Here is a 6,000-nt window from a genome sequence, read left to right on the forward strand (position 1 = left end):
CAAAGAGGGAGAGAAGAAGCCAATAGCTCTTGTGGCTTCTAGCTCTAAGTTCTCACGAAAAGAGCAAAGCGACAATGATTCAAGTAGTGACAAAGACTCGGATGATGAGGAAATGGGACTGTTTGTAAGGAGATACAATAGATTCATTCGAAAGAATGGAGTCAAGCATTCCGACAAAAATCTCATGAAGTTTCGAAGACAATCCATAAATTCGAAACAAGAAGAAAACAAGAAGAGTAGAGGAAGAGGATCATGCTTTAATTGTGGTAAATTCGGACACTTTAAAACGGAATGCCCTATGAAGTATAAGGACCAAAGAAAAGACTCACCAAAAGGTCACAGCAAGCAAAGGAGAGCGTATATTGCATGGGAAAGTGATAGTGAGTCATCAAACACACAAAGCTCAAGTGATGATGATGAAGCTGCAAATCTGTGCCTTATGGCTCACTCAAAAATTCAGTCCTACCACAAGAAGAAAAGCAATGACAAAAAGGTAAAACAAGCTTACTTCAATAACTTCTCCTCTATGTCTTTTTCGGAATTAAAAATAGCTTTTGAAAAACTGCATAACGAAGCTGTAGATGCTTTTAAACGACTTGCTTCCGACAAACATATCTTCTCTTTTTTGGAAGGTAAAGTAAACAAAGCTGAAATTGATTTAGAAGCATTGAAAACTAGCATTGCAGAAAATTCAAAAACTATTGACATTGACGGATGTAGTAGAGTTAGGTATTGTGACGCTTGTTATGTTTGGCAAAAAGAGGTAAACACTCTTAAGGACAAACTAGAGAAAGCGCTACAACCTAAAATTACTTATGCCGTTGACCCCAAGTTGTTTAAGAAGTCATTGAATCCTCCATATGCAAAATACTCTTTTATTCTAAAGGATTCAATGAACAAGAAACAACTAACACATCATCATGGTTTATGTCATTATTGTTGTCATGCTGGCCACACCATTGAGAAATGCAAATTTAGGAGATTTCTAGTCCCTAAAGGTATTTATCAATGGAAGCCAAAAGGCAACCATGTTAACACTTACCCTCTTGGACCCAATGAAAATTGGGGACCAACTTCTCTCTTTTGATGTTGTAGGATGAGTGCCTTGCCTCCGTAGATAGAAGGTGGTTTCTTGACAGCGGCTGCTCAAGGCACATGACCGGTGACATATCGCTTTTTATAGATTTCAAGGCAAAGAAAAAGGGATATGTTACTTATGGAGACAACAACAAAGGAGCTATACTCGGCAAAGGTAGTGTAGGTAATCCCTCCACCACTACTATTTCAAATGTCCATTTAGTTGAGGGACTTAAACACAATTTGTTAAGCATAAGTCAACTATGCGACATGGGCTATAAAGTTTCGTTTACAAAAACTTGCTGCATAATTGAACATGCTGAACAAAACATTGTGTTTAAGGGTGTAAGAGTAAACAACATCTATATGCTTGACTTGTTTGATGTACCGTTAACAAATACTAAATGTCTAGTCACCTTGAATGATGATTCTTGGCTTTGGCATAGACGCTTAGCTCATGTTAACTTCGATTTGCTAAACAAGGTTGTATCTAAGGATCTAGTAGTTGGTCTACCAAAATTAAAATTTTCAAAAGACCACCTATGTGACGCGTGCCAAATGGGAAAGCAAACAAGGGTGTCTTTTAAATCTAAAAATGTAATTTCAACTTCACGACCCCTTGAGCTTCTCCATATGGACCTCTTTGGACCTTCTAGGACAAAGAGCCTAGGTGGAAACTACTATGGCTTTGTAATAGTTGATGACTACTCTAGATTCACTTGGACTATATTCCTTCATAGCAAAGATGAAACTTTTTCTGCTTTTAAAATTTTTGCAAATCAGTCCCAAAACAAAATGAATTCCAAAATAGTTACAATTCGTAGCGATCATGGTGGTGAGTTTCAAAATTATCACTTTGAGAAGTTTTGTGACAAGTATGGCATTGAGCATAACTTTTCAGCCCCTCGCACTCCACAACAAAATGGCGTTGTGGAGCGTAAAAATCGTGTTCTAGAGGAGTTGGCAAGAACAATGCTTAATGAGGGTGGATTACCAAAATACTTTTGGGCTGATGCTGTTAGCACAGCCTGTTATGTCCTAAACAGAATCTTAATTTGCCCTATTTTGAACAAAACTCTTTATGAACTTTTGAAAGGAAGAAAACCAAACTTGTCACATCTTCATGTATTCGGTTGTAAATGTTTTGTTTTGAATAACGGTAAGGAAAACATTGGGAAGTTTGATGCAAAAGCTGATGAAGGTATTTTTCTTGGTTACTCAATGTCAAGCAAAGCATATAGAGTGTATAATAAGTGTTTACTTACTGTTGAAGAGTCGGTTCATGTTTCGTTTGATGAGTCTTATCCGAAAAATGTCGGAAAAGGTATTTCTTTTGATGACGCAGGTGTATCTACAGAAGACATACTCAAGGAAGCTGTTGAGGAAATTGATCAGTCCAAAACAGCTGCCCATGAGAAGGAGGAAGATACAAGTCATGAAGAAATTGAGGAAGAAAAGACAGCTGAAGTGAATGATCTTCCAACAGCTTGGAGATCCTCAAAAGACCATCCCATCGACAACATTTTGGGAGACATTTCAAAGGGAGTAATGACCCGGTCTAAGATAAGTAACTTCTGTTCTCACTTCGCGTTTGTTTCACAAGTAGAACCTAAAAATGCCAAAGAGGCCTTGATTGATGAATTTTGGCTAATGGCCATGCAAGAAGAGCTTAATCAATTTAAAAGAAATGACGTTTGGGAACTTGTCCCTCGTCCGCGAGATCATCATATCATAGGCACTAAGTGGGTTTTTAGAAACAAGCTTGATGAAAACGGAGTGATTACTAGGAACAAGGCACGCTTAGTAGCACAAGGATATAACCAAGAGGAGGGCATAGACTATGAGGAAACTTATGCTCCAGTTGCTCGCCTCGAAGCTATACGTCTTTTGCTCGCCTATGCGTGTTCTAAGGATTTTAAGCTTTACCAAATGGACGTAAAGAGTGCCTTTCTGAATGGTGTCATAAATGAAGAAGTGTATGTTTCACAACCTCCCAGTTTTGAAAATGCTGAAAATCCAGATCATGTTTTCAAGTTAAAAAGAGCTTTGTATGGTCTTAAACAAGCCCCTCGGGTTTGGTATGAAAGGCTTAGCAAATTCCTAATTGATCATGGATATTCAAGAGGTAAAGTGGACAATACTCTCTTTATTAAACACAAAGGGAAGCACATTCTTTTAGTTCAAGTTTATGTCGACGACATCATATTTGGTTCAACTAACATACACTTGGTCGAAGAATTTTCTAAGGTTATGCAGGTTGAATTTGAGATGAGTCTAATGGGGGAGCTAAACTACTTCCTAGGACTACAAATAAAGCAACTTGATGAAGGTACTGCAGTATGTCAAACAAAATACTGCAGAGAACTACTCAAGCGCTTTGGAATGAATGACTCAAAATCAATCGACACTCCAATGCCTACCAACGGAAATCTAGAAAAGGATGAGCACGGTAAATGTGTAGATTTCAAAAGATTCAGAGGTATGATCGGATCTCTCTTGTATCTTTCTGCTTCTAGACCTGACATCATGTTTAGTGTTTGCATGTGTGCACGCTATCAATCAAATCCTAAAGAATCGCACCTAAAAGCGGTGAAGCGCATATTTAGATATCTTCATGGAACATCTAAATATGGGCTTTGGTATTCTAAAGGAAGTGATTGTAGCCTAGTAGGGTACTCCGATTCTGATTTTGCTGGCTGCAAATCAGATAGGAAAAGTACAAGTGGTACGTGTCACCTATTTTCAAACTCCTTCGTCAGTTGGCACAGCAAAAAGCAAGTTTCTGTGGCTTTGTCAACTGCAGAGGCTGAATACGTTGCAGCCGGTAGTTGTTGCGCTCAGATTTTATGGCTTAAGCAGCAACTACAAGACTTCAACATTCAACTAAAATGTATTCCTATCAAATGTGACAACACTAGTGCCATAAACCTTACTAAAAACCCTGTTTTACACTCACGCACTAAACACATAGAGATTAGACATCATTTCCTTCGCGATCATGTTGAAAAAGAAGACATTGTCTTTGAGCACGTTGACTCCAAAAATCAGCTTGCTGATATTTTCACTAAACCATTGGCAACGGAACCTTTCTTCAACATACGTCGTGAATTAGGAATCTTAGATCTATCTCATTTGATGTCATAAGCATGTTACATCTTAATTATATTATGCCTCACCGTGTGTGACAAGCACTGTTTTAGATGTCAATTATCCTTCACAAGATCTCTCCAACAGAGGTAATATCAAACCTTTCTACAATTTTCTTATTGATTAGTGATTGTGTTTGTTAGAACAAATATGCTTACTCTAGTTGATGTAAAGTTTGCTTGAATATACTTCCTGTCTATAATGTGTGCTCATTAACAATCTGAATTCTGAGCAAAATTATCATGACATAGTGCAACTGCATAATCATACTGCATAAAAACTCATTAAAAACCAGTTCAGCATCAGTATGTATCGACACATACGAAGCCTGCATCGATACATATGCTCTGAAATTAAATTTTTTGAAAAACTGATTCAGTATGCATCGATGCATCTATCGCATGTATCGATACACAAGGCAATTGAAAACACTAGGCATCGACGCATCCATCGCATGTATCGATACACATGACAATTTTGAAATACTTGGCATCGACGCATAACTCTCTGCATCGATACTTACTGCTGTCATCTGAATTAAATGCATTCTTTTTCTCTCTCATGCATCGACACATCAACCAATCATATCATCTCTTATCTCATTACTTCATCTCATCTGCCCTCAAAAACCCCAAAACCAGTGGCTAACCCTAATCCTTCTCATCTTCACTCTCTCACAAACTTGGTAAAACCCTAAATCTCATATCACCATGCCTCCACGCACCATCCCAGCCAGAGCCAAAGGAAAAGGAAAGGGAAAGGAAGCAGCCGGTACGTCTCAGCAACCACCAGATGTTCCTTCAAATGCCTTAGACATTCTTCATCCTGCCATTGCTACTGAATTTGAGGAATCCTTCAAGGCCAGGTTGGTAATGAAACCTCATATCTTTGATAAAACAGATGCTGTTCATCTGCATCTAAATGAAGTAGTTGAACTGTTACATGCACAAAGACTTGGGTCCTTTCTATCTACAAAAGATGACTATCATGAGGATTTCATCCGGGCCTTTTATGCTGGTTTACAAACTGGTACAGGCTATATGTTCCGGTGTTCTATCGGAGTCAGAACATATACCTTTGAAGCCAGTAATTGGGAAACAGTGTTTCAAATGCCGCTTCCGTCGATGGCTTTCAAGTCCTGGCATGACCTGCATTTTGATCCTGAATTTGACCTGAAGGACTTTACAACTTCTATCCTAAAGATTGATAGACCGTTGAGTGAGGACGAACACGTCACGTCAGGTATGATCAAACAAACTCCGCGTATTCTGCACTGGATCATTACTCACATTCTGCGTCCAACCAACAGTGGCCACTCTCGGTTGGATAGGCCTAGCATACATCTTCTCTACATTCTGCAAAATAAGATTCACTTAAATTGGGCGAACTACTTTGTAAAACGTCTATTTTATGTGCGAGACAGCTCCAAAACTGTGGCGCTAGGGTATGCCTCTCAAGTAATGAAAATTCTCAAGTTTTGGAAAGTTACAATGCCTATTGTGCCTCTCCTATCTCCATCTGCAGCTCAAGAATTCGATTCTGCCACTCTATCGCATATGGGATATCGATGGGACAAAGACCGCAAGTGCTTCTACTTTTTTGAAAGAAAATCCAAAACCAGAATTTACAACTTTGACGTGCCTTCTGAACGCATCCATGTTGCTGAAGAACAGCCTGATGAAGAAATGCAGGATGCGCCTGAAACAGATGTGCCTCAAGCTGGGGCCAATACTGGTTGGGGTGAGTGGGTGCCACGAAGGTGGTTTCCCACCAACT

Source organism: Lathyrus oleraceus, chromosome 2, assembly GCF_024323335.1.
Source record: "Lathyrus oleraceus cultivar Zhongwan6 chromosome 2, CAAS_Psat_ZW6_1.0, whole genome shotgun sequence".
Taxonomy (NCBI): Eukaryota; Viridiplantae; Streptophyta; class Magnoliopsida; order Fabales; family Fabaceae; genus Lathyrus; species Lathyrus oleraceus.